At 34.5% G+C, this 11523-nt stretch overlaps 1 pseudogene; it reads right to left on the bottom strand.

Moving 5' to 3' along the window:
- Window positions 1-7956: 7956 nt before the first annotated feature.
- Window positions 7957-11288, bottom strand: LOC121204920 (uncharacterized; annotated as a pseudogene).
- Between the last annotated feature and the right edge of the window lie 235 nt (window positions 11289-11523).

Genomic DNA, 11523 nt, shown 5'->3' with positions numbered 1-11523 from the left:
ACCCCTACTTCAATGCACACGAAGCTACATCTTCCTACATTGATAACAATGAACATGCCAATCGAATTAAAACTCAATCCGCCAATCTTAAATTCAAACACTTTTTATATATTAATGACCAAGAGATCACTAATCAAAACTGAAATACTTACATATAAACATACTTGACTAAAACTATGAAAAATAAGTATGAATAGAGATAAGTTAATATGGGCATCCAAACATAAAATTTTATCACAAACATAATCAAAATTAATCCAATTAAATAATTATAAAATAGGACATTAATAATTAAATCTCATATAACACATAAGTTAAATTAATATAATTTATTCTAACAAGTTAAAAATAGAAATTTTAATAGGTTAAGAAATTAAATTTTTAAAATTCATAAAAATAAAAAAGTTACTAATAAATTTGTTTTTAAAATTATTAATGAATGTCTACAATATCAGAAATTATTTTATAAACCCTTCGCACCACATTATTCATAGTTCTTTTCTAATTATTTAATGATATTTCAATAATTTTTTCCATGTCATTGATATATAATTTTTGTAATTTTTGTAATTTGTAATATATTAAAATATTAGATAATTGATGTGAGGAGATCATTCTTATTTTAAAATTATTTCAATTTTGTTTATTTTAGAATACAAAAAGTAATTTTAAAAGATAAAAATTTTATATTTATTTTAAAAACTATTTTTTGTTGGGATATTTATTAAGATAATTTATTATATTTTATTTAAAAAATATGTGTAATAAGTGAAATCAAATAATGTTTTTTTTCATTTTACTTATTAATAATATGTGGTAAGCCCATTGAAAAAGAAATTTTAAAAATTATTTTAATTATCTTATAGAAAATATCTTTTTCATTTTTTAATCTAATATTTTTTTCATTATTTTCAATATAATGTTTTAATTTATTAAATGAAGAAATAATTATAATCAATCGAATAAACAACGATTTATGGATAAAAATAAAATTTAAAAAAAATCAAATATTTACAATTTTAATTTAACAAATATATAAGAAATAACCTATGAGAAATTACTAATAATATTATTTAAATGATAATATATTAAAATTCAAACTATGGTGAATTTTTATATTATTTTAATATTAAATATTTTTAAAATTAATTAAAATTAATATAATTGATTCTAAATTAATTAAATATCTTTAAAAATATTTTATAATTATATTAAAAATTTTAATATTCACAATTAACTCGTACGTCACATTCGAATATAAACTAGTTTCACACTATATACAACTTAAAAGGGTTGGAGGAAAAATCCAAGCCGCCACTATGCCTAACCTATAGGTAGGTCTAATATGAAATATAATAGATGAAGTAGATAAAATTTAATGAAATGTAGTTATTAGAGGACAAAGAAAAATACTCTCTTAATTCCAATAAGTGATAGATACAATATGAAAAATAAATAGTTAAAAAATTTTAATTTATGCTAAATTTACTATACATGATTTATATAAGTAAAATATGAAAAATGACGATTGAATCACTAAAATATTATTCGTGTAAACAAAAAAAAATTTCCTTAATTTTACACTGATAAAACAAATTAGAATAATAGAGATGAAGAAGAAACTGTATACATATTTATTGTGCTAGGATTTAATATAAAGGACGGTGGAGAAAGTTATTTTAGCCATATGTTTGTTGATGTTGAGATGTTTGTACCAAACTTATCTTTTAATAATTCCAAACATGCTAATTCAACCCAAATTTAATATTAGGGATATATTCAAGTTGTAAAATTAGAGTTAGATTTAATTTTATACCCATATTTTTGGGTTTTAGACAAAATAATAAAATAAAGTTTTAGGTTCCTTACAAGTTAAAAAAAATTAAGTCCTTAAAAGTTGGTAAAAAAATTTGGCCCTTAAAAGCATAAAAAATAAATAAATTTGGGAGTCCCTTAAAAATTGAAAAACAATATTTTAGACCCCTTTCAGCCTTAGGCCCTAGGCTGCCGCACCTCCAGATGACCTCCAATGTTGGGCCTGCTTAATCTTAATGTTAATTTATTTAGACTCATGTCAATTGAGTTTTAGTTTGATTGTTATGATCATTGTTGTTAATACAGAAGGACATGAGTTCGAGTGTGCTGAAGTGCATTATCCTCCTATTTATAGGTTGGGAAGGGTACTAAACTTTGTGTACAAAAAAGTAGATATGATTAAAACCTATAATGTATTATTTTTAAGATCCGTACATATTTTTCTACTTTTATTAATTGGTATGTCCCGATTACAAATTTAAAAGAAATTTTCGATAATAATTAAAAAAAAAGACTTGTTTCAATTTATTTTTCTGGAATGAAGCCCAAATACTAAAAAAGTGAAGATGTCATTAGACCTTAATTGTATAGTGAGGGGTCAGTCCACATTTCACAACTCACCTAACCTGAATTTGAAGTCTTCCAAGAGTCTACAAATTTTGATTATCGGAGTTGACTTGAAATGTAGACCCATTACCATCTATAATACAATTTGCATTTCAATATTTCCCCCTAACTCCGAGCCCTCCTTTTGGGACAGGAACCAACCAGAAGCCGACCGACGCTGATCTGATCGAAGATGGGGAAAGTCATCTGCTCGGAATTAAAAGAAGGGAACAGTTTGGACTTCACCGGGTTCCTCTTGGTGTTGGTTATTGCTCTCGCCCTCATGGCCATCTGCTTCCCACCACCACCACGGCGAGCTGTACTCGTGGCGCGGCGTTTTGGCTGAGAAGTGATCAAGGTCCTTCATTATCCCTTGTCACTTGCTTGAGTTAGTTCAATGATGTTTGTTTTCGTGTTTGTAGCGACGTAAAAATTTTGATTTCGGTCGCTAATTGTGGCGATCTAGTGAAAAAGTTTGGAAACTGAAGTTCGATTTTAAAATAAAGAGAGAGTCGCCACCGATCCTTTTTCCTAGGTGTGATCGGACACCTATTAGATTCATTTTTTAAAACAAAAGGAAGGCTGAATTTAGGTCTACGTTAAAAGCCAGAGAAAAAAATAGGGTTCGGGAGTCGGTTACGCGCGAGGAAGGTATTAGCACCCTCGCGACGCCCAAAAATTGGTATCTCATAAACACATGTTGTCTTAATTTTCAAAAATGCGAATTCAATGTAAAGTTTAGTTATGATCCGGAAAAAAACGAGAAATTTTAGTTTATTCCGGTTTTTGAGAAGGGTATATTGCTTTAACACGAGTCAATTGACATTCACCCAACGTAGCGATGAACTCGATGACTTAATGTTAAATCGATATGTTGCCTTGATTATTGAAATTAATTAGCAAAACAAGAATACGATTTTCGAAATAATGCAAAGTAAAATAATATGAAATAAAAATCAATAAATGAAAGAGCTAGGGATATATTGAAACAAATAATCGAGGTGACAATAATATTAGAAAAGATGAAGGTATAATGTAATAATAGAATTGGACACGAAATTAAAATAATGAATGTATACACATAATAATAATATTAAGAATGCGTGGGTAAGATGACATATATATTTAGCGATATTAAAAATCCATACAACATACATAGAACATATATAGTATATGCATACCTTAGAAATGATAAGAATAATAATAAAACTATTTTGTACACTACACAAATACATACACACACATATATATACATATAGATATATAAACAATAGTATTAGGAATATACAATATAATATTAGAAACATGTATATAATAGTGTAAAAGAAAAATATGACAAATAAGATTAAAAATATATAATAATATATAAAATATAGTGTTAAAGTCTTATATACATAACGTATGTGCAAAACACATAAGATTAAAACATTTATATAATACATACATATACAACAAAAATACATATATAAAATAACAAGAGAAATATACGTAGGAATTTAGTATACAAAACTAACTATTAAATAAAATCATATACATACACGAAATAATGCGTATAAAAAATATAATCAACAATATAAGAATATGTACATGAAATGGTATAAGTATATATTATTAACATTAAAATACCTACGTAATATATATAAAATATACTTAATATGTATTAGAGACGATCATAATAATATAATATATAATAAAAAACTGTTCACATATTACATAAGTATGTACATAAATATATATATAATAATGGTACCAGAAATATGTCTATAATAGCATAAAAGATAATTTTTAAATATATATATGGGGCAATATGCAAACTATATACATAACATGATTATACAAATGCATGGCCTTAAACACACATATAACGAATGCATATATAATAACATAAACACAAACATTATAAAAATAAAATAAGATAACGATAATATTAAAATGAAGTAATCAAAAAACTATATAAAGGCTATATGTACATAAAAATATATATGTATATATAAGTAAAGATAAACCATAGTAATAAAAACAATATAATAATAACAATATAAAAAGTGGATAAAATATAATGATATAAAAATAAAATAAGAATAAAGTAATAGGTAATTATAAATACAATATCATTAAAAATGAGAAAAGGTAAGAAAAAGGACTAAAATTTAAATAAAATCGAAGTTGTGGGGCCAATTTAAAATAAAAACAAAGAAAAGGGACTTAATTGTAACACGCGTGCAACTTGGAGGGTCAAAAGCGCAATAAACCCAGGTATTAAAACGCTGCGCAGCGTGGGGACCAGAATGAATTCGGGGCAAAACCATGGGGCCAAATTAAAAATAAAAAAAAACCTTGATTGTAAACTCCCAGAAAAGCGGAAGGGCTAGAAGTGCAATTAGCCCTTCCAAAGAAAAACACGCGGATCCTCCCTGGTGCGGGTCGGGTCGACCCGACCCGCTTCCAAAACAACGTCGTTTTATTTACTTGGGGGGACCAAAACGCACCGTTTTGGTCCCCTATATAAGTTAAAAATTTTGCTTTTTTTCTCATTTGTACAGCTGAAAGGAAAAAAAAAAAGATGAGAGAAGGGAGAGAGGAGAAGGGGGGAAAGGGGAGAGCTCCGGCCAGGGGGGGTCACCGGTCCGGTCACCGGAGTCTCGCCGGCGCCGGCCACCGTGCACGGTGGCCGAAAATTCGAAAAGGTCAATTTTTTTTCTCTTTTTTTTTATTGTTTGTATTATATTGTTATTTTTATATTTTTTAGTATATATATATGGGAAAATAGAACAAAAGACAAAACAAGAATAGATTCACAACCACCTTAGGTTTCCGGTTCTGATTTTTGACTTGTTGATTCACTGATTTTTGGGTGTTCGAATCTCTGCCTTTTGAAATCAAAAGAGAGAAGAGAAAAAAAAGGGTCCCCCCAAAATACAACCGATTCTTCCCTTTGAAATCTCCAAAAAAAAACATAAAAATCCCCCCTCTATTACATTCAGATCTGGCATTTATAGCCATTTCAATACAATATTTTAAATTTCTTGCCATTGCTTCCTGCCGTCTGCCTCTGTCTTAGTGTTTGCTTTCTTTTTTTGTCTTATTCTGCAGGTGATGGAAATCAACAAGTGGGCGCACATGGAGGAGTTGGTGGGAGTGTCAGACGCGTGGGGCGTGGTGGCCAAGGCTGAGGGGCATGGTGGCCGACATGGTGGCATGGAGAGCTGGGGTGCCAGGGGTTTGCTGCTGAAAAACCTTAAGCAAGTGGGCTGTTATTTGGGCTAGGGTTTATTTTTGTTGGCCCGTTGGGTTTGTTTTATTTTTGGGTTGTTGTAATTGGTTTGGGCTTGTTATTTGGGTACTAGGCTGTTTAGGTTAGGGTAGGTTAGTTGGGTTTTGGGGTGGCCCAAAATTGGCCTGTACAGCTGCCCCTCTTTGCTCATTGTAGTGTAACGAGAATAGAGCAAAGACACAAAGAAAGGCCAATTTTGTCCCGTCTTGTTGAGTCTTGACTTCTTTGGTGCTCTTCTTATGCAAATAGTCTTCTTCCAGTCCATCGTATCTTGTAGCTTGGTCCATTGCATCTTCTGATATATGCCTTGTAGCTTCAACCTATTTCAATGTAACTTCAAAGATATGAGATATGTAACTTTGATCTGCTTCCATGCCGCTTCAGAAAGATGAGGTCTACAGCTTTAATCTGCTCTTCTATCGCTTCTGTGAGATGAAATTTGCGATCTTCTCTTCTGTAACTCTAGCAAGGCAAGATCTGATATTCTCGATCAGCTCCACTGCAACTTCAGGGAGTCAAGACTTGCAACTTTGACCTGCTCTATTGCAACTTCAGGGAGGCCACATTTTGTGTCTTTCATCAACTTCAATCTTTATTCTTACTTGGCATGTGATCTTGAGCCCAACTCATTTCTCGCAATATGAATTGACTCTTTAAAAACAGACATTAAAAACAAAAACTAAAGATATCTCAACATGTGAACTGAGGCTCAACTCACTTTTCGCAATATGAGTTGATTTTTTTGACAACAGAAATTGAAATTACCTCGGCGTGTCCCGAGGCTCAACTCATTTCTCGCAATATGAGTTGAATTTTGAAAAACAAAAATTGAAAATACCTCAATGTGTCTTGAGGCTCAACTCACCTCTCGCAATATGAGTTGATTTTCTTGAAAAGCAGAAATTGAAAATACCTCAATGTGTCTTGAGGCTCAACTCACCTCTCGCAATATGAGTTGATTTTTTTGACAACAGAAATTGAAATTACCTCAGCGTGTCCTGAGGCTCAACTCACCTCTAGCAATATGAGTTGATTTTGAAAAACAAAAATTGAAATTACCTCAGCGTGTCCTGAGGCTCAACTCATTTCTCGCAATATGAGTTGATTTTTTTGACAATAGAAATTGAAATTACCTCAGCGTGTCCTGAGGCTCAACTCACCTCTAGCAATATGAGTTGATTTTGAAAAACAAAAATTAAAAGGCTTAACTCACTTCTTCCAATATGAGTCAATTTAAAACATAAACTAAAAATACCTCGGCGTGCCCCGAGGCTCAACTCACTTCTCGCAATATGAGTTGATTTTTAAAAAAATTAAAAATACCTCAACGTGTCTTGAGGCTCAACTCATCTCTCGCAATATGAGTTGATTTTCCTTGGAAAACATGAATATTAAACATCAAAATACCAAAACCAGTCCTTTGGTAGAACTCGGGTATTTTTTTCCTTTGATTCAATGCGACTCTCATTCAAGATTTCTTGCTTTACTGGATTACCTGTATATGCCATGCATGATGTCATCATGATATGTACATGTTTGTCTTAAATGCCTTTATACCTACATGATTATGCAGTGCTCCTTAAGCATATTGGTCGTATGTCATTTTCGCCATGATTGTTGAGGATCTGTGTTCATTGCTTTGATTCTCGACCTTCTTTTCAGGCCTCATACCTGTCTTCGAGCTTTACGAGTAATCGACGTTTCTCAGATATCACCCTTTTGCCCTTGGTTAAACTTTGTTCTTGCTTTGAAGATCTTGCACTTATCAAATTCTTATCCGAGTAATGCTTGACATTTCTTTTGTTTAGAGTATGTCCTTTCACTATTTATCATTAAATAAACACATAATGAGATGCATGAAAATGGTCAGGTATGGACAAAAAGGATATCTCATATTCCTTTATTTCAAATGTGGCAAACAAAGAAAGTTAACCAATGAGAGTAAAAATGTCAAAAAGAAAGAAAAGGTCGTATTCAACGGATACAAATGCTCTAGATATTCAACACATGAACTCTTCCACGTTCCTCAATCAATAATCTTTTCGAGAATAGCTTCTTGCGTAGAAAATTTCGAGCTTTCAGAAGTGCTTCAAATACTGTAGTCTCACTACTTGACCTATCGTTCGACCGCCAGGTTTGTTTCATTAGGACGCCCTCTCGGGTTTTCATCCTAATCTTCTTGTACTAATCAAGACGCCCTTTTCGGGTTTTCGCCCTGATCCCTTTTTTTTTTTTAAAGATGCCCTTTTCGGGTTTTCATCTTAAGCATAATATTTCTTCACCGCATCTGAATTCACCGGATTCGGTAACTCCTTTCCATCCATCTCCGTAAGGATTAAAGCTCCTCCTGAGAATGCCTTTTTTACAACGTATGGTCCTTCCCAATTTGGTGCCCATTTTCCTCGCAGGTCTTTTTGTATTGGGAGAATCTTTCTCAGAACGAGTTCTCCTTCATGGAACTCTCTTGGTCGTACCTTCTTGTCATGGGCTGCGATCATTCTCTTTTGGTACATTTGCCCATGACAAATTGCCCTTAGACGTTTTTCTTCAATGAGGTTCAACTGATCATATCGAGCTCGAACCCATTCTGCTTCTTCTAACTTTGATTCCATCAATACTCGCAGAGAGGGGATCTCAACCTCGATAGGTAGCACAGCTTCCATTCCATAGACTAGAGAGAAAGGAGTTGCTCCCGTAGATGTTCGCACAGATGTGCGATATGCAAACAAAGCAAATGGAAGTTTCTCGTGCCAATCTTTATATGTCTCAGTCATTTTCCCAATGATCCTCTTAATGTTCTTGTTAGCTGCTTCAACAGCCCTGTTCATCTTTGGGCGATAGGGCGAGGAATTATGATGCTTTATTTGGAACTGCTCGCACACTTCTTTCATCATCTTATTGTTCAGATTCGTGGCATTATCTGAGATGATTCTTTCAGGCAAACCATATCGGCAAATGATTTCCTTTTTCAAAAACTTACACACTGCAGTCTTCGTCACATTGGCAAACGAAGCGGCTTCAATCCATTTTGTGAAGTAATCAATAACCACAAAAATGAATCGATGTCCATTTGAAGCTTTTGGAGAAATTGGCCCTATGACATCCATGCCCCACATAGAAAAAGGCCACGGAGAAGTCATAACATGAAGGGGTGAAGGGGCTACATGAATTTTATCGCTGTAGATTTGACATTTGTGGCATTTTCTGGCAAAATTGATGCAGTCACTTTCCATTGTCAGCCAATAATAACCGAGTCTCATGATCTTTCTGGCCATATTGAAACCATTGGCATGCGTTCCGCAAATTCCCTCATGGACCTCTTCAAGTATTTTTCTGGCTTCAACATCATCCACACATCTCAAAAGCATCTGATCCTTTCCTCTTTTATACAGGATATCCCCATCAAGAACAAATACCGCTGCCATTCTTCTAATTGTTCTTTTATCGTTCTCATTCGCTTGTTCGGGATACCTTTGATTCTTGGTATAATCTAAGATATCATGGAACCAAGGCCGTCCGTCTACTTCTTTCTCAATGCTACAACAGTGTGCAGGGACCTCGTATATGCTCATTTTGAGGGGCATTATTTCTGCTTCTCTACTTGCTTTGAACATTGAAGCCAAAGTGGCTAGGGCATCAGCCAGTTGGTTCTCTTCTCGTGAGAAGTAATGAAAAGTTATTTCTTTGAATTCCTTGATCAATCCAGCCACTAAATCGCTGTACTTAATCAATTTTGAGTCCCTCACTTCCCATTCTCCACGGATTTGGTAAATCACTAGGGCTGAGTCCCCGTACACCTCCAAGATCTCGATGTTTCGTTCGATAGCTGCCCGAAGCCCCATGATACAGGCCTCATATTCTGCGATATTATTGGTACAGAAGAAGTTCAATCTTGCAGTGAACGGATAATGGTTCCCGTCTGGTGATACCAGGATTGCTCCAATTCCATGCCCTAAAGCATTTGACGCACCATCAAAGCACATCTTCCATGACTTCTCTTTTGATGACTCGGATTCTATTTCTGTGATGCACATTAAGTCTTCGTATGGGAAATCAAATCTTAAAGGCTCATATTCCTTTGTCGTTCAAGTTACTAAGAAGTCAGCTATTGCACTCCCTTTTATCGACTTCTGACTTACATAGGCAATGTCATATTCCGAAAGGAGGATCTGCCATCGTGCCATTCTTCCTGATAGTGCCGGCGATTCCATCATGTATTTTATTGGGTCCAGCTTTGAAATTAGCCATGTCGTGTGATACAACATATATTGTCTAAGTCTCCGAGCTACCCAAACCAGAGCGCAACAATATTTCTCAATGGACGAATATTTTGCCTCATATTCAGTGAATTTTTTGCTGAGGTAGTAGATCGCCTTTTCTTTCTTTCCTAACTCGTCATGTTGTCCCAGTACGCAACCCATTGAACTTTCGAATACTGTCAGATACAAAATTAATGGTCTTCCCGGAGTTGGCGGTACTAGCACTGGAGGACTGGACAAATATTGTTTTATCTTATCAAAGGTCACTTGGCATTCCTCGTTCCATTCTCCCGGGTTATGTTTTCGAAGAAGCCGAAAGATTGGGTCGCATTGGTTGGTAAGTTGAGCTATAAATCGGGCGATGTAATTTAATCTCCCTAAAAATCCTCTAACTTCCTTTTGCGTGCGCGGAGGTGGTAATTCTTGGATGGCTTTTATTTTATCTGGATCAACTTCGATACCTCTTTCACTGACAATGAAGCCTAGCAACTTTCCCGAGGTAGCCCCGAATGTACATTTGGCTGGATTAAGCTTTAGCTGAAACTTTCTCAGCCTTTCGAACAACTTCTTGAGGTTCATTACATGCTCTTCTTCTCCTCGAGATTTAGCAATCATATCATCGACGTAGACCTCTATTTCCTTATGCATCATGTCATGGAATAATGTCACCATAGCCCTCTGATATGTTGCCCCAGCATTCTTTAACCCGAATGGCATCACCTTGTAGCAGAACGTTCCCCACATTGTTATGAAGGTAGTTTTCTCCAAATCCTCAGGGGCCATCTTGATCTGATTATACCCCGAGAAACCATCCATGAAAGAAAACAATGAATGTTTTGCTGTGTTGTCCACCAACGGTCAATATGTGGCAAGGGAAAATTATCTTTTGGGCTTGCTCGATTCAGGTCACGGTAATCCACGCACATTCGTACTTTTCCATCTTTCTTTGGTACCGGGACTATGTTAGCCACCCATTCTGGATATTTGGAGGCTTGTAGGAAGCCAGCGTCAAATTGCTTCTTGACTTCCTCTTTTATTTTCAAGAGCATTTCGGGCCTCATCCATCTTAATTTTTGCTGGATGGGCTTGCATTCTGGCTTTAATGGGAGCTTATGGACCACTAAATCTTCATCTAGCCCTGGCATGTCCTGGTATGACCACGCGAAAACATCTTTGTATTCGCGGAGTAAAGTGATCAAACTATGCCTGGTACTTTCTGAAATAAAAGTCCCAATCTTCACTTCTTGTTTCCTCTCTTCAGTGCCCAAATTTATTGTTTCCACAGATTCTTCATGAGGCAGAACCTGTTTATCCTCTTGTTCCACCATTCTTAACAATTCAGGAGACGAGACATAATCTTCAGCATTTTCTTCGGCTTCAAATTCTCCTAAGCAAACAGCCTTATCAAAATCAATTTCAAGATTCGTAACGGGCTTATTCATGTCGTCAATATCTGAGCACCTGAAAGTTGAATGGAAAAGGAAGCTATAGGGGGGCATCCAAGTATTGGAAACAACAAACAAATGTTATGTCATGGCAATGAGGCAAATGTAAGGATGGGCTATGAAA

The sequence above is a fragment of the Gossypium hirsutum genome, chromosome A08 (assembly GCF_007990345.1).
Source record: "Gossypium hirsutum isolate 1008001.06 chromosome A08, Gossypium_hirsutum_v2.1, whole genome shotgun sequence".
Lineage (NCBI taxonomy): Eukaryota > Viridiplantae > Streptophyta > Magnoliopsida > Malvales > Malvaceae > Gossypium > Gossypium hirsutum.
The sequence above is the reverse complement of the archived record's forward strand: the minus strand, read 5'-3'. Positions and strand labels throughout refer to the sequence as shown.